At 42.1% G+C, this 23,470-nt stretch overlaps 1 long non-coding RNA gene across 4 annotated transcripts in view; it reads right to left on the bottom strand.

Moving 5' to 3' along the window:
* Positions 1-23,470, bottom strand: part of LOC146862874 (uncharacterized) — a 218,352-nt gene that overhangs the window by 41,178 nt on the left and 153,704 nt on the right. For 2 of the 4 annotated variants that reach the window (XR_014978522.1, XR_014978520.1), the window contains one exon: positions 23,346-23,444. This is a non-coding gene — a long non-coding RNA (uncharacterized LOC146862874). Of the gene's footprint in view, positions 1-8,328; positions 8,423-19,476; positions 20,445-23,345; positions 23,445-23,470 lie in introns of those variants that run through there. The other 2 variants (XR_014978524.1, XR_014978521.1) reach the window with 2 other exon arrangements.

Here is a 23,470-nt window from a genome sequence, read left to right as displayed (position 1 = left end):
GGGAATTTGATGTTCCACGCTGCAACAGTTTTTCTGGTAGCAGAGTTATGGTTTTTATTGTTTTGGTTGGTGATATTTGCTTGTAAATAGCTTATTGATTATTGAGATTGGTTTATGTACTAACACTCTATGTTGAGTTGCGTTGAGTTTTATGTTGTTTGCACGGCTTCTGGGATGTAGGAAGTCGGAAGTTTGTAACAGTTCCGTAGTAGAGCAGAGGTAAACGCTGTTCTCGGGAAAGACAGAATTGTTGTTACCCTGTAGGTACACAGGGGAAACGTGTAACGATTGAAGTTGCATGACGCATTGTCTGGGTTAGATTCGGTGACATTGCCGTGTGTTGCCATTAGAGACAGTTTCTGAGTGCGAGAAGTGTGTATGATAGCGAAGGTTACCTGTGAAATTCTGGTCTTAGGTACCAGGGATCCAAATGGCATTCCGATAACGCTTATCACTGGAAAGGTAATAGGTATTCTCTGAGCTTGTTAGAAGGACGAAGAAGAAGGAAGCTGTGCTTTGTTAACGTATGTCATATTCTGTAGTAGGACAGACTGTTCGCTGTTCTCGGGAAAGACAGGATTCTGTGTGAATGTACTACTTTTTCTTGTATGAAAGTGCGTGAATGTAAAGGCATTCGGGTTAATTGTGAAACTCTAGTTTTATTTCTCAGAAGCATTGGGTCTCCAACTATGTGTCTTAATTCTGGAAAAACGGTTAGCTAATGCTTGTCAGAAGGGTGAAGTAGAGGAATGTGCTACTTTATCAACGGAAGTAACGATTCCGTAGTAGGGCAGAGGTAAGCACTGCTCTTGGGAAAGACGGAATTCTCGTGAGAAAGGTCTATTGCTATTCTTTGGTTAGCGAAGCGGACAATGGTGGCGTTTTTATGTTGTTACTAACAGAATTGTAGAATTTGAAACAAAACTTACTGAGAGGATTTTGTGAAGGAGGGGTAGACAGGAGCAGAAGCTGCCGCAGTGGCTGCTGATGTCAGAACGACCGTGCTGGGATTGGACAGTCGGTCAGAACCGTAAAACGTTACGGATTGGTGCGTTATTGTGTGCCGCGCCAGGAGTGGAGAAATACAGGGTGACGTAGACGCTCCCTATTGGTGCGTTAGTGTGAGTCGCGCTGGGATTTGAGAATTATGACAGTGACGTAGACGCTCCGGATTGGTGCGTTAGTGTGAGTCACGCTGCGATTGGACAGAAAAGCGGTACAGTCGTAAGGAGAAACTAGTGAGACACTAAAGAGGGAAAATGTATTACGATTCACCAGAAAAGGAGAAAAGTCTTGGTTTGGTAGAATTAAGAAATGGTTTAAGAAGGACAAGCCGATTGTAACTAGGGAAGGACAGTTACTTCCTCCACCGAAAACCCCTGCATCCTTCATGGTTGCAAAATATGGGTATCACACTTGTATTTGGTTAGATAATTGGGTCAAATATAACGAGAATGACGGAGTGTTGGCTTTTCCAGAGCATGGTTCATTTAATTTAGCTGTTTTGAGAAATTTGAGGGAGAAAATGATGAATTTAGAACCAAGACCTAGACCGACACAATTTGAGGCATTGACGGAGTGGGAAGATGAGATGCATGACCGAGAAAGACAGAGAAATGGTAGAGGATATAGGTACATGTTTGGCAGATCATACGGACATGAGACGCATGATGATCGAATGAGAAGGTGGCGGAATGCGAGTATGACCGAAGGTTTGTTTCCCGTAAGAACTGTAGGAGAGAGTGAAGGAAGAAAATGTGCAGAAAAGAGGCATAATGTGGAATCGAGAGGGTATGGAATGAATGAATCAGAGGATGATGTTCTTGATGATATGTTCTATAAGAATCCACCACCATATCGACCAGAACCAGAAATATTAACACCAAGTGCCCCAATGAAAGAAACAGTACGAATCATAAAATCGGAACCAGAGTTCCAAGATTTGGGAAGAAACAATTCCATTAGAGAGGTAGAAAAGAAGTCCGGAGGTAAATTAGATGGTGAAAATTCAGCAGAACTAGCAAAAACGATCCTAGAATTAACCGAGAAAATAAGAGAATTGACCTTAAATCTGGAAGCGGTAACTGTTCCAGTAACAATAGGTCCAGTAATGCCCATTTTCAATAAACAGAAAGATAGCGAACATTGTTTGACGGTCCCTTATAAAAATAACAAACCGGCTGAACAACCAAGAATGAGTCAGAGTGAGAATCCGTGGAGAAAGACAATGAGTATGATTGAACCGAACTTTTCAAATAACCCGTTTTTAGGTCAAAATTGTGCAGAAAAGCGTATGACGATAATAGAGACAATGACAGAAACGCAGAAAGATTTTGGACAAGGAAATGTAGAAAAGCCAGTAGGACCATCTACAGAGGAGTTGAGTGAATGGTTGAGAAGCTTACAAAAGAAAGACAAAGATTCCCAATCAATAGATATGGCTAAACTACGAATGGTACTGGAAGAATTAATAGTAGGAACTATCCCGACTGAAAAGTTAAAAACTTACCAAGATGAGGAGTTGTTATTTCTGTGTAAAAGCGTAACATGGAGAGCAAAAAGTCTTCATGAAAGATGAGAAGAAGTGGCAAATGAAATGGGTATTGATATTGAAAAGGTAAAGGCATTACAGAAACCCTATCGAGTAGATTTCACGGAGAAAGACATTGAAAACATGAATATCACAGGACGAATAGGTTAGATAAAAGAGATAATTATTTTGTTGAGAAAATGGGGAGATGTGGACAAATGGAAAAGCAGATGGTATCGTAAACGAGATGAAGTTTCAGACAAAACGTTTTCAGCTTACCCTGTGAGAGAGAAAGAGAAGGTTGTGACAGAATGCCCTATGAGAGAGATTCCAGGAGAAGGATATTTACATGTCCCATGGACTAGACAGGATATTTTGTCATTTACGAATGACTTCCCTCGACTGCGTGAAAAACATGTCGAGTGGTATAGACAGGTGGACAGATTTGTGAAATTATCCAAAGTATTGTGGATTGATTTAAATAGCTTATTCGATATAATAGTACCAGCAGATCTATGGACAGAATGTAAAATAGTAATAGATTGGCCGACACAGGAATACCCAAGGGATTCAAAAACAGGAGCTCCAGACTCCGAGGTAATGAAGAAATATGAACAGGTTATGGCATTTTTGAAGAACAAGGTACCCCCTAAAGAGACAGATTGGGTAAAAATTGACAGAACACATCAGGAAAGCAAAGAATCAGTACATGCCTATTATGAGAGGTTAATTTTAGCCTTTAAACAATTCAGTGGAGATGAAAATTTAAGTGACAAAGATTTGAGTCATTTTGTATACAGATTTGTATATGGTCTTCGTCCAGAAATTAGTGAAATGATAAAACAGCATTGAGACATGCTAAATACTTCAGTGATGAAATTGAAGCAAAACAGCAAAAACTGAAAGAGAAGACTATGTGGGCACAGGTAAAGGTAGCAGAAAGACAGGAAGCACAATTAGCAGAACAAGCTGGGTCAAAACAGAAATTGGGAAAAATAAAGGGAATATTGAGGAAGCTAAAAAGAAATTTCCGTGTCATAATTGCGGTAGGATAGGGCATTGGAAATCCGAGTGTAAATTTCCTCCAAGTACTAACGATGAAAATCCATCATTGAATCCACAGGTGCAGAATGAGGTGAGTGGTCAACAGCAACGACAACAGCAGGGTGTAACACAACAGAATCAGGTGCCAAAACCACCTTTTCCACAGAACAAAAATTGCCAGAAGTATAGTAAGGAGAATGGATTCTTCAATGAAGAACAGGTAAATAAGCCGCAACGCACTAGCGCTGCTTCGCAGTATTGGCTGCAACGCGATGACAGCGATTCAGAAGAGGGTTATTGACGATGCCGAAGGGAGGAAGAAGAGTGCGTACTTGGCGCAACTCTAGAAGTAGACCAGACAGGTCCATTTGTAGATGGAAAAGTTAATAATGAAAATATTACTTTCCTAGTCGATACTGGTGCTACTCGATCAACTGTCAGATCAGCTGATGTTAAGAATCTTCCTCTCTCTGATGAAACGATCCAAGTAGTTGGTGTATCCAACAGACAGATTAAAACTTACCTTACAGAACCAGTGAAAGTTAGTATAGGGAAATTTTCTGAAATGCACCGATTCGTAGTGTGCGATACCAGTCCTGTGAACTTGTTGGGTAGAGATTTATTGTGCAAGATGAACTGCACCATATTTTGTACTCCAGATGGAATAGCTTTTGAAACACCAGATGATGATGTGCTGTATAAAATGACAATGGCAAACAGAGAGAAAGAGGTTACAGGAACCTATGCTGTATTTAACCCTGACGAATTACCAAAAGAATTAATACAATCAGTAAACGCAGAAGTGTGGGATTTCACAGGAGAAGATGTAGGATTGATGAGAAATGTAGATCCAGTAAAAATAACTGTAAAATAAGGAGTATGTTATCCAAATGTCCCACAGTATAAATTGACACCTGAAATAATCGAAGGAGTTACTCCAGTGATCGAGAAAATGATAAAACAAGGAATTTTGAGAGAAATAATGAGTAGCCCATGTAATTCACCAATAATGGGACTGAAAAAGCCTAGTGGGAAGTTTAGTATAGTACAAGATCAGAGAAAGATAAACCAAATTGTTGTATCATGTTGTCCCATTGTACCGAATCCATCTGTGATTTTATATCAGATCACTCATGACGCAGAATGGTATACAGTGATTGATCTGTGTCATGCTTTCTTTTCTATCCCATTGCACCAAGACAGCAAATTTTTGCATTTCGTTTCGGTGAGCGTATTTTGGCGTGGTGCCGAATTCCACAGGGGTATACAGAAAGCCCCTCAATAGTTAATCAGCTATTGAAAAGGTATCTGCCTGATAACTCAGTACTAGTACAATATATCGATGATCTGCTTGTGGCATCGAAAACTCATGAAGCTTGTGAGGTAGACACAGTAGCCTTGCTGAATCATTTGGCAGATGGAGGACTAAAAGTGTCACCATCGAAATTACAATTTTGTAAGAAAGAGGTCCAATATTTGGGACACAGCATTGAGAAAGGACACAGGAAAATAACCATAGACAGAATCAGGATCATAAAAAGAATGAGTCCACCAATGACCCAAAGAGAAGTGAGAATGTTTCTGGGAATGGTTGGATATTGTCGTCAGTGGATAAGCAACTTTTCCTTGATTGCAAAACCTTTGGTACGATTAACAAGAAGTGATGTGAGAGATCCAATTGATTTGAACAAAGAGGAGTTGGCAGCATTCAAAAGATTGAGAGAAGGATTGTGTGAAGCACCTGCATTAGGAATGCCTGACTATGACAAGGAGTTCGAGTTGTATTGCAGTGAGAGAAATCGATGTGTACTTTCTGTTCTAGTACAGAAGCATGGAAAACTGAGGAAACCAATTGCGTATTTTTCATCCATGTTGGACCCAGTAGCTGTAGCCGTTCCTGGGTGTCTGAAAGCAGTAGCTGATACATGTCGAAGTTTGGAACAGAGTGAGGGAATTGTGATGGGATATCCTGTGAAAGTGTCTGTACCTCATGATGTGGTGATTCTTTTAGTACTCAGTATATGACGCACAGCCGACTGACTAAGTATGAAAAGGTCATTTTGGGTGCAACAAATGTGAGTCTTGTGAGATGTGTGAATGTGAATCCTTCAACGCTGTTGCCAGATGTAGAGCATGTGGAGGTAAGAGATGAAGCAGATCATGACTGTTTGGATGTACTTGATTTCTGTACAAAACCACGACCTGACATAAAAGATGAACCCTTGCCAGAAAGTGATTTTGTCATGTTTGTTGATGGATCTTGTTTGAGGACAGATGATGGAGTGCTGAGTGCAGCATATGCGGTATGTACAGTAGCAGCAGTGATGGAAGCATCCTACTTGAAAGGAGTAAGATTGGCCCAAGTAGCAGAACTTGTTGCCCTGACCAGAGCATGTAAGATTGGGAAAAGTGTGAGAGTGACTGTGATAACTGATAGCCAATACGGCTATGGAGTGGTCCATGATTTTGGCCAAATTTGGCTGCAGAGAGGTTTCCTAACCTCAAGTGGAACTCCCATTAAGAATGCTGAAGTGGTTGGAAAGTTGCTTGAGGCGATACAGCTGCCTAGGCAATTGGCTGTGGTAAAATGTGGTGCCCATAGTCGCAGTGGTGATTACATTGCCACTGGAAATAAGTTCGCAAACGATATGGCGCAATACTGTGCACAAAATCAGAATTCAATCAATCGGGCAAAGGAAAAGGAATTGATTTCTTGTTTCCCAATGTTTACTAACACCGTGGGAACATGGGAAGAAGTAAGACAATTGCAGGAAGAAGAAATAAAACAGTGGGTAAAAGCAGGATGTGCACCAAGAGAGAAGGATCATGTGTGGGTCTATCGAGATGGAAGACTAGTTATGCCTGATAGCATGATGTCTGCCATGGCACGGATGTATCATGGACAGGAACATATAGGGAGAGACGCCGTGATTAGGTCCTTTAAACAAACTTGGTATAATGCCAAGTTCAGACTTGTAGCAGAAAGTATTTGTCAAAGATGCCTAATTTGTCAACAATACAATCCAGGAAGAAAGACAGTAGTGAGTCTAGGGACAATAGGTCGAGAAGGAGGGCCTTTCACCAGAATGCAAGTAGATTTCATTGAGATGCCTCCTTGTAACAGGTTGAGGTATGTTTTGGTGATGGTATGCCTATTCTCCAGGTGGGTAGAGGCGTTCCCAACAAGAAGAAATGATGGAATGACAGTGGCAAAATTACTGTTGAGGGAATTCATCCATAGATTTGGGTTACCAGTAACAATTGAATCAGACAGAGGAGGACATTTTCATAATGAGATCATAAAACTGATTTGTGAAACATTGAATGTACGACAAAAACTGCATTGTGCCTATCGACCAGAGGCTTCTGGTGTGGTAGAACAAATGAATGGTACTATCAAAAACAGAATAGGGAAAATGTGTTTAGCCACCGTTATGAAATGGCCCGATGTCTTGCCTCTGGTACTCATGACTATTAGATCAATTCCAGACAGAAGCACTGGTTTAAGTCCGCATGAGATCATCATGGGACGTGCCATGCGACATGTGTTTATACCAGTCAACAAGCTGATGACAATAACTGATGACATGGTGTTGGAATACTGTAAAAGCCTGGCTGACGCAGTTCATTCTGTGTTTCATCAGGTTGGAGCGGATGCCACCACTCTTGGAAAGAAGCCAGCCCATGATCTAAGCCCAGGGGACTGGGTAAGGATAAAAATACACAGAAGAAGAAACTGTTTGGTTCCCAGGTGGGGAAAACCAAGGCAAGTCATCTTGACCAAAACAACAGCTGTGAAGTGTGCTGGATTGAAGAACTGGATCCATGCAAGTCATACTTTGAGAATTCCAAATCCAGTTGACTGTAAAGAAAAGGAGTATTTTGATTAATCAGAATACAGTACTGAGTCAGATGACGGAGAGCCAAAAGACAAAGGAAAAGAAAACCCTGAAAGGGGGGAGACAGAGGCGAGTTTAACTTTGGTCCCCAAAAGTAATTCCCTGAGGAGAAGGTTACAGATTTCTGATACCAGTTCAGACTCAGAGACAGAACAAAGAGCACACTCTTCCAAGAAGGAACAAGGGAAGAACAAAGAAAAGGACAGTGGAGAGACAATAAAAGAAATACATGAGAAAGAAGTGCCAGATGAAAGATTAAGAGAAATTCCACCTGAAACAACACCTATAGATGGACAGGTGCCAGATACAGAGAGAGAGGGAAAGATTATTGTGGAAGACCCCCGAGGAGGTGTAGGGAACTCCAACATCCAGTTAGAAGCAGGGACAAGTAGTCAGCAGGAAGATTGCGTGTCAGAGATTCGAGGAGGGACAGAAGTAGGGAAAACAAAAGAAGTGGTGGAAAAAGAAATTGTCGAAGGCAAAAAGCAAGTTGAAACAGAGTCTGAGGAAAGCGAAGATGAAATACCAGAAGGCCGAGTTCTGAGAAAGAGAGCTTGGAGAACTGAAAAGAATGATAAAGGGAGTAAATTGAAAAGAGCGGCAAAGGACGAAGTGTGGCCAAACAAAATAAAAAGACTGAGATATCGATTGACACGTGTAAATTCGCCAAGGGCTGAACAGGTGAATGAAGTGACGAGTCAGGAAAAATCAAAAGGAGAAGAACCAACTGTGGTTCAAAAAAGCAAAAGAACAAAGAAACCTAACCAGAAGTATAAATCACCGGAATGGACATATGTGGCCCTGCCTGAAGTGAAGGAAGAGGCGGATAGCCAAGGAAATCCAGAGGTGGTCGTACCGGAAGTGGTTGAGGAAGATGAAGAATCGGAAATCCTGAGATTTATCTTGTCCGATATTGGAGAAGAAGCGGATGTTCAGGACAACCTGTATGCTGAAAACAAAGGGAAGGTGAAAGATGATGAGATGCCAAACTGAATGAGACTAGAAAATTACTGATGGAAAAACAATAAAACATTGAAAAAGACAAAAACTGGTAGAACCACGTAGGTGCTTAGAAGCCTTGGGTTAGAAACTAGTTGTGAAGTAGAAGAGGCTAAGTCAAAAGACACGGCTCATTTAGTTAAGATGGCAAACATAGAAAGTAGCAAAAGTAGATGTACCTTCCTTAGAAGATGGTGCAAAATGTGTTGTTGTTGTACAAGATTATTAATGCTTCTTTGGAGTATTCTTGCTCTGTTAATTTCATTCAAAGTTACTGTGGATACATTAGAGGGACATATTGATAACATAACTAATATAGGGAAAGTTCAAAAGGTAGTTCCAACTAGAATAGATAGAAACTATTTACATAAAGACAGGTCAATAACAGATTTTTCTAACAATGTGTTTTCAAAATTGTTGTATGAATATGTATAAACAATGGACATAAGGGATTGCTACGTTTGTATGCAATTACCTGCATCTGTATCTGAAGGAGTGACTTATCATCACCTTCCAGTAACATATGGAATAACATGTAGTGTAATAGCTAGTTTATTTTATCAAACAGGTAAATTAGAGTATTATTTTTCATATGTAGATACTGTATTTTCACAAGTACTGGCAATTAACAAACTAAACAAGGTAAAACCTGCAAAGGTATTAGGTGAATTTTTCTTAGAGACTAAAGAACTAACATTAGAATATATATTTAGAAATAACTTGACTTGCAGTTTAAAGAAAGAGGAGAAGACATTTTTAGATATGGTTGAGGAAAGGAGATTGAAAATGCAAAGAAAGGTTTCAGAAGGGAAAGTGGAGAAAACAGTCTGGGATGTAGAAATGGAGAAACACTTGAAAGGAGAAACGAGTCCAACTATGGCTTTAGATTGGCCTCAGAAAGGAAAATTGTGTATAAGAAGGAATCAGACGGCGTATGACAATTATTTTGTAGGGAATAGTGAGTGCCATGATACATACCGATTCATGGGAGGATGGGGATTTAAAGGAGGAAGAGATCCAGTCTTTCCAGGACTGTATTTCATTTGTGGGAACAGGGCATATTATCGTTTGCCAGACCATTAGTATGGCACATGTTATGTTGGCCTGGTTTTTCCAAAGATTTTTCACATGGATAGAGGAGAAAATGGTGTACATAGCTTAGGTAGTTATTTAGCACGTAGTAAGAGAGAATCCTGGACTGCAATTGTGGGTGACATATTTGGAGCACTGATACCCGCTGTAGGAATATCTCTGAATGCAAATAAAATTAGAAAAATTTCAGCAGTAGTGGATCGCTTGTCAACAAGCACCGCTGGAGGATTCTTATTGGCAAATATAGAAATGGTTGCCATGCGTGCTACGGTAGTGCAAAATCGACTTGCCCTTGATATATTATTGGCAGAAGAGGGTGGAGTCTGTGGAATGCTGAAAGTTCAACATTGTTGTACTTACATTCCTGACGAAAGTAGAGATTTGAAAATTTATATTAAAAATATTACAGAATTGCATGACGAAATTGTACCACTGGAGGTTGAAGGTGTCTGGGAGAAGATTGGTAAGAAAATATCAGCTATTAAAGACTTTGTAGTAAAACTAGGTAGTACATTTATAGGCAAAATATTATTTCCATTAACATGTGTGATTTCCTTAGAATTAATAATTAGACTAGGTTATATTTGTTGTAGAAAGAATAAAAACCAGAAAAGAATAAAAAGACAAAACTTAAGGAGAAGGGATAAGAAACAAGAAAGAGAATTCGAAGAAATAGAACTAGAAGAGATAAAGGATAGCATGTATAAAACAGAAAAAAGAGAAGAAACAGGGGAAACTGAAATATGAATGAAACGAGAAATCAATTTCAAATTCCGTAAAAGGATTACAACATTTTTGGTTGGTGTGGTGATATAATCACCAAATGGGGGATTGATGGAGCGGGTAGTTCAAAATTTTGTATACCCCCCCATTCTGCATGTTTATATTAATCTGAATAATTAACTAATAGTAATCTTATTAATTGGTTTGCAGTGAAATACTTATCAATCATATTAACAAAAGAATTATACGTGGGAATTGCACTTTGCATGGCTATATTAATTGTAAACTAACTTGTGTACACATACTAATAGTAGAAAATTTGAAAATTGCATGATATATGTTGCTTTGGTGATGTATTTGTGATTTGTGCTTTATTAAGTGAGTATAAACCGCTTGAGTGTTGCTTTCTGCTAGATAAATACACACACATATGGGTATTAGCGAGGGATTAACATTTTATTAGTCATTTCTATGTTTTAATTACGTTTTGTGTTTCTTTTGCTTAAGTTGCCCATTTCGGGCTAGACAAGATGGCTGAACGAGACGTTGAACGTGACTGCCCTGACAACACGAGGTTCTGGGTGAAGTGCGCAGGCGCCACTGCCAGCAGCAGTGGCCTGTACCTGACCCCGGGAGAATATGTACCCTTCAAGGTCTCTCCGGGAACTTCGCCAGCAGCAAAGACAATGGACAATTTAAAAACCAGAACCAGCAAGTGCGATGAGTTCATTACATAGACATCATGAGAACTTTACCCTGCGACCCCCAAGTTGACCAATCAGGACTCTCTAAACCCGGATCTTGATACTTTTTGACATTATTTTCATTATAAAAGTAGGTAGGGAATTGAACTAAAAAAATTTGCTCTTCTTTGAAGAACTTGATTTCCTGACGTTATGCTGACGGAGAGGACGGTGACACTGCTGGACAGCTGTTATCCTGAATCTTTGAGAGACTGAATTGTGGCCTAACTTTGCTGAATAAAGATTTTTCCTCGATCTGACTGACTTAGAGGATGACTTTAGCCAGATTAGGTAAATATGATGTTCTGCAATGCTGAGGACGATTTCTAATGATTTTGCAATATTTCTTAGATAAAGAATATTTGATTAATTGACAAATGTGTTATGTCGATTATTTAAAGAAGAGTATTTAGTTTAGTATGTAAAGTGAAGATAAATGATTGTGTCACTAACTTATAAAACAACTAAATGATTCATTGCCTTATGAGGGGGATATTTTAGGATTGGAGTCAACGTATTTAGAATAAGATAAAGGTATTGCTTTCATGTCAGCGTTTGGAAACTTATTCCTCTAGGGAAGCAGATCAACGAAGTGTGTATATTGGTGTCATGGGCCCCACTAATGAATGTCTTTGAGTGAATTTGCTGTTGAGATAGTTGGTCTGTGGTGAAGGGGGAATTTGATGTTCCACGCTGCAACACTGCCATTTAAGAGTACATGGTGCTGAGAGCTCGTCAAACACGAACTCCACAGCACCATAATGGCAACACTGAAGACTGAGAAGTTTGGTATCAAACTTCTCAGCACATTAAACCGACACTGATGCAAGTGTGGCATTTAATGTACCATGCACCCCGGAGGGCTTCTTAGAGATGCCCCCTAAAACCTAACCTACAATCCACGTCTGTTCTGAGGCTGCCTAGGCTGCCACACAGCAGACATGTTGCTGGACCCCTGGGTAGGAGAGCCCCTGCTCTCCTGGGTCTGCAACAATGCACATCCTGGGTGAGGTGCTAAATCTCCTCCCCCAGGATGGGCAGGGGGAAGCTTCAAAGGCATGCCGCCTCTGTGAGCTTTCCCAGGCCACTGCAACCCCCCACTCTGGCAGGAAGCTTGGCCGGAAACCGCAAATAAGGACAGGGGATGTGCCAGCCTGTCAAACCCCACCACTCAGGTGGGGGGGGCGAGGTGAAGCACATCTCCGGGCTCTCGCCATCTTGAAGATGGGAAGCCCTGCCCAATCAGGGCTAGGCTACTGCCCCCCTCCCACAGGAGAGAGGCAGGATAGGGGTGTACCCACCCCAGGACAGGGACCCATTGGTCCCTGCCTTTCACCTACCTGTAACACCCCTAAATCTAGTATTTAGGGGCACCCTGAACCTTCCTTCCCCAGATTCCAGATTCTGAAATCCGAAGAAGAGCTAGAAGAAAGAAGACCTGCCCTGCAGCTGCTAAGAAGAGGAAGACACCAACTGCTTTGGCCCCAGCCCTGCCGGCCTGTCGACCCTCGAACCTGCTCCTGCTCCAACTCGGCATCTCTTGTGGCCAGCAACCTCACAAACCCCGGAGGACCTGGCTACCTTTTGACTCTAAACCCCTGGGACTCCCATGAGTAGAGGCTCTACTCAAAATCTACTTCTAATCCCTGGCAGCAGCCCGGAACCACAAACCCATCACACTCTGCACCCGCCAAGCCTGGCCTGTGCCGGAGTGAACAAAGACCCCGAGGACGACCCTACTGCGACTGTGACCCCGAGTCCGGCACCCAAGGACCTCCCTCGACACTCCTGAAGAAGCCTGCAGCCTCAGAACCAGGTGCCCCCCCACCACGATCAACAGAGGGTAAGAGTTCCCGACACCAAAAGGCACCCCTGCACCCGGCGCGCCGCGGCCCTCTGTGCCCAATCCCGGGGTACCTACCTATCCTCCAACTACCCAACTTACCTCTCGAAGTGGTGGTGGCACCTGAAGAATCTTCGTCCTGAGCTTGCTGTCTTTTTCTAAACCGGAGCTTTCCCATTGAAATAAATTGAGCGCCCAAAGGCTCAAAAGCACCCTGCACCCAGCCGCCCAAGTGGCCCTGGCAGTGCAACCTCTACACCTATCTACTGAATAAGTGACCAGGAGCCCAGCTCCCATAGCCGCGTGGCCTGCTAGTCAGCAGCCACCAACCAAGGATAATATTGGGCCTAACTCTCTCTGCACCCGGCCACCCTAGTGCCGCTGAGGGTGAACCAACTGTACCTACCTGACCCTGGGAGACCCCTGAGTCTATGCCCAGAACCTTAAATCTGCCAGTCGAGTTCTTACCTTTAAACCGATAACTCAATTTTCTGTTTTTTTCTGAAATTTCTTCTAAGTGTGGACTTTTCAAAACTTAAAATATTCACCAAAAATTAGCCGAGTAACGAAAACGAAAATACTCACCTGCAATTAGGTGAGCTCCCAGTGCTGGATCTTGGTGCTCATCACTGACTCTGAAAAATACTTACAACTGTACTTACCAGTAACCCAATTTTCTCCCATAGGAAATCATTGATTAGAGAGTAAGGTTATATCTAACTTTAGCCTCTGCCAAACCTCTGGGAACTGTGGACTCTGTACACCCTGTACCTATTTGGAAACAGTATATACAGAGTCACTTTCTCACAGCTGGGCAGAGTTAATGTGAGACTGTAGGGAAGATAAGTGTCCAGAGGCCAGCACGGCATGGTAGGTGGATGCGCCGTGCACGGCGGAGGGGGCCCCAGTCCTGGGCCCCACGATGCTTGACCAACGCAGCCGATTCCACCCCCCGCCCTGGCCGCCCACGTTACACACTGGACGCTGCTGCTGCTGTGTCTTGGTGACCCACCACTGCCACCATGCCAGCCAGACGCCACAGGGGACAGAGAGTATTCCTCAGCCGATAGGGGCACCCCAGATGGACGGACCAGTCAGCCCGAGGAACGCGCCCAGGATAGGTCAGCTCGTGAGGTTCAGTGAGGTGCCGGGAGGGCAGAAGTTGCGCTGCACGATGCCGCTCAAAATAGCGGCCGAGCGAGAGGAGAAAGCTTGCTCCACCTCCGTTGGGTCCGGGACAGGGTTGTGGGAACTGGGTCTCCCCCGGCACAGATGATATGAGCAGGTCAGTCCACCCAGGCCCCGGCACCAGCCAGGCCCACACAACCACAGGAGCAGGGGGGATGGTGAGCCAAGGGCGATGACACCGGGCGGACACCCAGAGGGCCGTACTCCACTTCTGCCTCACAACCCCCCAGGACATCCAATCCACCCAGCCCCAGAGACACCCAGCGCGGGGCCGGGGAAATACAGGCCGAAGTTTGAAGAGGAGGGGGCCAATGAGTCCCACCCAGGATGCCCGCTGGCCGATGTGCACAGCCAATCGCCCGAGCGAATCTGCCACCGCTGGACTGGATGGGCCTCGGATACAGAGGGATACACCCTGGTCGCAACGGTCTGGACAGGCCCTTGCTCACCACAGTACCGTTAAGCCAGAGCAATATTCTCCCGCACTGCTGCCCGATGTGACAGCCGATCCCCAGTCCCGTCCCCACTCATCGGGTGTCACCACTCTCTGGGCGCCGGAAATGTTCTCAGCCGCAGGTACCTGCAGGATGGAGCAGCCTCAGGACATGGATCTGACCGCTCCGGAACGCGGCTCCTCCGGATGCCGCCACCAGGACAGAGGCTGGATAACCACGGGCCGGGTCGCAGTCAGTTGCAGGGCCCACCAGGTTCACAGGCCTCGGGTGCCGGGGGACGCATTCTTGTGTTTACGGGTACTGAGAAGGTGCAGGTGCAGGACGGGCCAGCAGCTGTACAGGGCAGCACCCCCCAGGGACAAGCGACCCGCCACGCGGGGTCTCCAACAAAGCAGAAGCTGCACCGCCGACAGGCACTCCGCGGTGAGGTGCGCCCGCTTCAGCAGCGGATCGTGGTGGAGGCTGCCATGTTGCAGCCCGAGGGCCTCGCCGGACCCAGAGTCAAAGCAGGCGCCAGGCTCCTGGAATCAGCAATGCTGAGTCACCGGTGCGGCATGCCCTCCCCAGGGGCTCTAAAAGTGCAGGTAGAGGGTACGGATGGCTGCCGCAGGCATTAGGATGGGAAGCGGATGACAGAGGGGTCCGAAGCATTCCTAGAGTGCGACCGCCATCTTGACGCTTCAGGCCACGCCCCTCCCATGCTTTGTATATTCTACTTAATTTTCTAATCAAATGCATGTGTGATAACCATACTTCAGCATCATATAAGATGCTGGTGACTTTGGTGGAGGGATAGGAACTCCTTCTCTTGTTATTACGGGTTTGTCCTTTTTAAAGAACCTTTTAATTTTGCCAAATAAAGTCAATTTCTCCTGTCGTGGTTGTTCGAAATACATTTTTACTATTTATCAATAAATTTACTCAAATCCTAATCTTCGTCAACACAATCTGCTATATTTCACCAATCAAATTCCTTTGTTTCTCTAAGCACTTGACCAATGTCAGTGCGACACACTCTAACTCTCCAATCAGAGCTCTCTGCATCCCAGCTATTCTATCCAATGCCAGCACGGCTCACACCAACCAGCCAATCTGTGCTTACTTCGTCTCCGCAGTCTGACCAATGCCAGCGGGGCTTTCTGTGTTGTCAGCTTCTCCTCGTACTGTTGATACTCCCTTTACGAAAATTATTTTTCTTTACATTAACTTGTTAGTTACAACATATAACAATACCACATTGTCTGTTTACTAAATAAAGAGATCGTTTTTCACTTTATTTCTGAATTTATTCTGGTGTGACCAAATGTCCACAGTTGGTACTATGTGCTGTTTGGTGCTATTTTCACTAAAGTCTTTAAAGGTGAATATCTCTTGTCCTACAGATAGGATTTTTGTTGTTTTGGTCTTGTTTTATTTATTAAATAATGTTCTATTTTGTGGGTCAAAAAAAAAAAAAAGATTTTTTCTTTCAGTACAGGCAAGTATAACAATTCCGCTATTCCTTTCCTTCATTCAAGCTAGGGGAGGAACTGTTATTTCTTTAGGGATAAGGCCAAAATTTCACAAGAGGACCTTTAGATGAAAAGGAGGTCTCGCTACTCTTCTGGGGATAAGGCCAAATTTTCACAGGTGGACCCTTCGCTATCTCACCCTCTTTCTACATACATGCTAAATAGTCCCTAAAATCTCACGTGAGTGTTACCACTGTTTACATAGACAATGCACCTATTTCCGTGTGATTTCACTTCTCACACTTTTCTTCTACCTTATTTCAGGCTAACTTCATTTGCCGGCTTCCCGGATACACTTACGTATCTGTGTTCCAAAGACCACATAGAAACGCAACACTAACTCACATTACATAGAATGTTAAACATGAAATCAATAATCAATAAATCACCAAACTAATCAATAATAACCATCAATCTGCTACCAGAAAAACTGATCCAGCGCAACCCCTAATTCTTAAGTCAGACACCAAATAACATGTCACACATAAACCACTTATCAAACAACGGCGCCCATCACAACACGTTAGCTATAAATGATCCCTGAAGACGAGCCCTGGATTAGGGGGGTTTAATTTTGTCAGTTTTTGTGTATATATATATATATATATATATATATATATATATATATACAGTTCTATTAATAACACATTATTTATTCCTAACTATTCTTATGTTCAACTGTCTTCTTCTGGTCGATGGATCATTAGTTCATCAGTTGATGGTATTCTCTGACTAACTAAACAATTTAACACTTTAACTGGATAACCACAGAGTCATTTATCAAGTTAATCATTTTTATCTTATTATATAATCATTTCAGATTATCAGTGCACACACAAGACCACTTCTAAGAGAACAATTTATCAAGCAATGTAACCAAAATTAATAATTTGCCTTCACTTCAAAGCGTGCATAAGGGTAAGGGAAAGAAGGTACAGCAAAAAAAACTTTGCCGAAATATATTGCAAAATGTAAGCATTCAAGAAAGGTGTTACCCATCAAAGAAATCAGGAAAACCACTTCCTTTTAGGTGCGGTTAAGTCTTGAAAATAAATCTGGCAATGCAAACGTTAATCTTCCAAACTATCTAGTTCTCCTCGGATGCAGTCTCCTCCCCAGCAGTCCTGCAACGTTCTCGTACCTAAAGGGCTCTCTCTCGGTGCTCTTGTTCGGATACTACGGTTCTTGACTAAACCACACCCCAATTGGGATATCAATTATACCCTAATTCTCATCTCACCATCTTACAATGTTGCAGTGTCAGTAGAAACTCAGTCTGTGATTAGTTAACACTGGTCATGTTAGGGTCTCCTCATCAGGTTCTCATCGCAAGTCCATCCCAGACCGGTTTTAACAAAGGAAGTATTAAGGATAAATACATTCATTTTTTTTTTTATTAACTTTTAATACAATTCGCGTATGTGTCTGTAGTTAGCATAAATCCGTATCATTTTGTTTTAAAATGTAAACAGTAAATATTCCATGACATCAATCTGTATGACCACTGAAAATAATTCTGTCAGTTTCAGTGCGGTGAGGTTAACATATAGTATTATAGACAATATCATTAATTTCCAGCAAATACATCTAGTATAGGCATGCATACCAAGTGCTAAATGCACAGCAATTACGGACACTGATGTTGATAGGTCGAATAGGGTAGGCACTGTTTATCCACACTCCATTACAATGTAATACATTTACTCATCCATAGATGGTGTACCAGGCTGAGGCAGGTGTGAAGCAAGGAGAGGAACTAGTACAAGGACACAGTGAAGGAGAAACTAAAGAGCAACCTACTAATAGCCTGGTGCCACAAAGAATTGTGAAAGTGAACATACCTCCTCAACGCAGCCACAAGCGTACCACTCGAGTAGAACGTGGCTCAATAAGGACAGAAGCCCAGGCAACTACAAGCACATTTATCCATGCATGGAGCATTGTTGCATAGCAGAGCTATTCTGCGAAGGAGGGCTTGTGTTGAGATACCAGCTAGACGACAATTTCTAGCTTCAGAAAATTCAGTTTGAGAAAGTGAAAATACTCATAGACGTCCCTTAATGCATATATGTTTACTATGAAAATGCTAATGCTCCTGTGTGCCTTACCGGGTGCTATTATTGCTAATTGTATCTCCCATCAAGGACCTTTCACCTTCTTTTTTATGAGAAGATGCTGGCACCTGCTCAGTAGTCATTATCTTTAAGTTTCTATGTTATCAGGTCTACTCACTCCTATTCACTTGCATTGAGAGAAAACATCAGCGGCAGCCGACGCAAGTAAGTGCGGTGGGGTGAGGTGGGGTGGGGTGGGGGGGATATCGACAGACGACAGACTAGGTCAAATTAAATAAATAATAAAACCTATTCCGTCGTGTGTTGACTCCCCCCCTCACTCCGCTTCACCGCCCCACCACGCTTACCTGCACCGGCAGCGACTGAAAAACATACACAAATGTTTGAAGATTGTATGGATTTTAAAATTAAATGTTCAAACTGATCAAGGGTGAAGCCCTGATCCATGGAAACAGCAATTGACATGCATTATTTTTGATTGCTCACTGGTGATTTTGCATTAAACGCATGTTAAACTTTAAAGGCTAGTATAATGTTGTGTTTTCTTTTCCAAGGTTTAATAGTGGAATGCAAACATATCCAAGCTTTAGAAGCTCTGGGAAATAGGATGGATGCACTGCGTTCTGAACTTAAAATTGGGGCTGCTAAAGTAACAAGTAGTATGGACTCCCTGGTGGGGGCTCTTACAGCACTTGTGGTGCTTTAACTCGCAAGAGTTTAACCCATAAACAACGTCATCGGTACAGACTGTTAACAATAGAGGGCTATGGTATATCTGTAGAAAGATTGGCCACTGCACCAGTGTTCTTCGAGGCATGCAGTAAACACACAAGGAGAGAAGGCACCCTGCAGCAGTAATTTATCAAAAAGCTAGAGACAAGTCACAACTGCCCGCGAATTACTGCAAATCTATCAGATGCCTACTCGAGAAAGGGTTACCCCTCCACATTAGATTAAGGGAGCCTCCAGTATATGGAGTGCATTAGAGGGTGAGTTACACACTGAGTGGTGCACTAGACTTCGCAGTGGGGCCTCACTTGGGGCAAGGACTTAAAAAGGAATATTATAGCGGAGTTGTTAAAAGAATTTTACTTTGTTATTCAAAGTACATGGTTGTATGATGGAGGCACACGTGCTTCTACCATGCTGCCTAAACCACAAATGCACCTGAACAGCGCATTCCGTTACCCCACGTGCCTTTACCATGCAATTTTGTGGTGAAGGCATGAGTGGTGTAGGGATGTGTGGTAAAGATCACACCCTATGCTACCTGCCCTAAGAACTACCCCACCCCTCCTGAGCCCTAAAAAGTACCACAACACCTCCCTGAGCCCTTACAACGAACCCAACCCCAAGCCCTAAAACCTTCTCCGATCCTCCTGAGCCCTAAAAACTCCCCCAACGCCCCAGAGCCCTAAAAACGACCCCACCGGAGTCCTAAACACGGCCAGACTGGGAACAGCAACCAACCTTGGCAATCTGATCAACCGGCCCAGGGGGATGAGGGGTGTGGTGCTTGTGAGAAGCACTGCTTTTTGTTACAGGGGGACGATATTGCAGCACTGCTGCAAAACCGGCCTCAGTTACTAAACCGGCACCCACGGATCCAAAACCGGCAATCTATACCAATCATGCAGTAGTTGACATCAATATTGGTAAGTACCTTATCATAGTACAGACAGTAGTCCCCACTGTCATGATACGACATTCCAAAAGTCTCATTGGCATACATGTAAAGCCGTGTAAATGATAGCCTGATTCAGTAATTCACAGATGTACATAGTTTTAACAGTGCATATAGGATAAAGGCAAGAGTATCGATTTCCTAACTACCTAGAAAATACTGTAACTTATTATCGATATTCAAACCCCTATCCACTGCATGTAACTGCAAAATCCAGCGTGCCTCCTTTTGCCTTAGCCTCAATTCGCGATTGCCACCTTTTGGTTCAGGTAAAACAGTTTCGATCCCATGGAAAGTGAAGTACAGATGGTCCCCTTGAGCACCACAGTCTATCGCATGTATCGCTATGCCACTTGATAACTGTGGTGTCCATCTGGACTTTTCTTTAAGTCCACTGCTTATACTTTTATCAGTACAGCAGTCTAAATCTTGCAGTACTTGAAGCAATGTAATCGGGTCAATTTCACTCTCTGACATTGGATCTTGTAAATGGTATATTATGATTGACTTGTCTTAATATACAACAGTTTTAAGATCACAATAACTATAATACAGTCCTTTTATATGTTACAATTTCTAGCCCTGAGGAAATCTGTGGCCTACACCACATAAGACGAAACACGTGTTGGCGGCTAGGACTGTTGTTGGAGAAGTTGATCTGAAATAAAAGAAGATAAAGAAGACCTTCTCAATGTTGATTCATTAAGGACTCTGAATAACTGTGGATTAACCTCAGGATATATTTAGTTTGTACCACAATTAAATGCATAACTTTGGTGCTTAAATCTAAAAAAATGGAATTGGGAAGCCATGTTAAAAGACTTAGAGCAAAGGGGGCATCTTGGTTAGGATGAATGCACTACGAGGACTAAGGGCGATCCTATTTTTGTTTTTAATAAAGCTTTATTGAATAAAATAGGAATGTACAGAATTATATATTAATCAGAATGATAAATCAAACTATGACATATAATTTTAACCATAAAGGCAAAAATGACTCAGACTCAATACAAGGAAGGAATACATCATAAACTAAATAAATAAAATCATTCTGTACATCACATTCTTGATATTTTGTGTAATTAAAAGACAACAGAAAAGAGAAAAAAGAAAGGAGAAAAGGGAAAGAAAACAGAAAGAAGAGAAGAATAAAGAAAAAGAGAAAGAGAAATCTTTGCGTATTGCATATCAGCACATGCATCACAAAATAAATCCTATATCCTATGATAATTAATTCATAAAATAAAAACATGTTATTAACAACTTATTTCTCATAATAACAATAATAAATATTTAGATAAACTACTTTAAATAATATGAAAAGAAGCTATAATGGTGGCTGGAAAACCCTTGTGGAATCACTGGGGGTTTTACGCTTTTTATTTGAATAATCAGTAAGCGGAGACCAAAAGAGGTCCTTATTCATCATGTGTAATGTAGCTGTAGCTGCTGCTGTATCAAGTCTATGATGTGATCAAAGGAGATTCCACCAGCTGCAAATATTAATATCTTTGGCGTTTTTCCAATTGGATGTGATGACTTGGAAGGCAATAGCAAGTGACAGATCTGAACATTTGCGTCCCCCCAAAAACGTGAAATTGATTTTTAACAATGTACGGGCAGCTTCCTCAGTTGACATTTTAGTAAACTCAAATTTAGCACTCATTAAACGTTGATACGCAGTATCATTCTTAGTAGTATAAAATTCATGTTCTAACTGTTTACTAGATTGAAGTAAAATTGAGGACTCCTTACTAGCTTTCTTCTTTTTAGCTTAAACAAAGTTCATTATATGACCCCGGGCAGAAGCCTTGAATGCATCCTAAACAATGTGGAAAGGGATATCCGGCAAAATATTATTCAGAAAAAACTCTTTTATAAAGCATTAAAAATTCAGCAAGAATTCTTTATCTTTTAATAGATTATTGTTAAAACGCCATCTGTTAGGTTTAGAGGCTTCAGGCAATAAATCTAAATTTATGGTTAGCGGTGCATTGTCTGAAATTAAAATTGACCCAATTTCAGCATGTGTAAGTGAAGTAAAAAGGGGTGGTGAGAGGAATATATAATCAATCCTGGACTGGGATTTTTGTGTTGGTAAGAAAAAGGTATACTCCAATGTGTCTGGAGAGTATAAACTCCAAGCATCAACTAATCCCCTAGAGGGTATAAATCACGTAAATGTTTTCTGCATTTTATTGGGCACATATTTAACCTGAGATTTCCTAAGAAAGGGTCTACAATTTGATTAAGATCTCTGCCAACTATCAAGTTTGCATAAGAACAGGAGCGCAAAACATCTGACATTTGATTCCAAAAGCGTACATCTATACCTGTGGGCACATAAATATTTAATATAGAAACAGTCATATGGTGTAGAGTAACATGCAATAAAACCATTCGACCCTCCTCCTTACTTTCAACTTTTTCAACCACAAAGGGAAGGGATTTATGAACCAGAATGATAACCCTATTTTTGTAGTTAAGGGCAGGAGAGCTAAATGTTATGTTATTTTAATTTATTCAGCGCACAGCTACTCGGAAGTGTCTCGGCGCTATAGACCGCTGGGGAACCCGTCCTGGCTATCCCTGTGAGATGGTCCCTTTCTGGGTGTCTCCAAGGTGAAACCAGGCATCCCCAGCGTCTGTGGGGGGCCATTGTAGAGATGAGGCAAGCTTAATGCCCAGAGTTGCCGAGTGTGTTCCTGGTTAGAGTAGGTACCGAGGCGAGAATTATCGAGTCCGTTTTGACCCTGGTCCCCGATCCTGCCGCGTCGGGAATTGAACCCTGGTCCCGGGCTGATTCTCTGCTTACGGGTCTGCCGCCTCTAACCAGTGAGCCACACCAAGACTTGACCCACCCAATATTTGCGCAGTGAATTTAGGTCTTTATCTAGCAAATGTGTCTCTTGTAGTAGAGCAATATTGCAATTGAGGCCCGCTAAATGGGTCAAGACTCTTTGCTTTTTAATGGCGTTACGTACGCCCTTAACATTCCAGGAGTTAACCTTAAGGGAGTTCACCATTGTACTATCTTAACATGTGTTCTGAACCAATATAACCTAAAAATAGTTGGAATTAGCATCAAACAGTCTAGGAGTACAAACCATATAAAAAAGTATCTAAATATTAAAATCAATAAAAGATTGTGACACATAGAGAAACAAAAAAAGAGATAATAAGAGAAATACAAAGGATAAAGGAAAGAAAATAGAAAGAAAGATAAACAAGAAATAAAACAGGACGTCTGATAGAAATAGGGAAGATGACAGAAAGCCAAAAAGCTTTAGTAATGAAAAGAATGGAAACACATGTACTGTGAAAGAATAAAGTAAGGAGGTGGTGAAACGCAAAATTGAAGATGGACAACAAGCAAACATTCATTTAGCATAAAGGAAAACAGCATTGTAGACAAACATTATTATGAAAAAAGAAACAGAGAGCACATAAAGAAGTGAACATCCTTCAGTCAAACAATAGCTAAGAGCAAGAAGACATCAAGATAAATAAACAACAATAGAGATACCTCATAGAGAAATAAAGAATAAAAACAACTTACCAGACATGAGGAAAATGGGGAACAATAATGTGGGAAGGGAGGTACACGGAAGGCAACACATCAAATCAAGGGAGGAAGTCCAGGGCAGACAACAAAGAACTGTAAAACGGAATAATATATATTAA

Source organism: Triturus cristatus, chromosome 2_2, assembly GCF_964204655.1.
Source record: "Triturus cristatus chromosome 2_2, aTriCri1.1, whole genome shotgun sequence".
NCBI classification, from domain to species: domain Eukaryota; kingdom Metazoa; phylum Chordata; class Amphibia; order Caudata; family Salamandridae; genus Triturus; species Triturus cristatus.
Note: the sequence above shows the minus strand (reverse complement) of the source record. Positions and strands in the feature narration are given on the sequence as shown.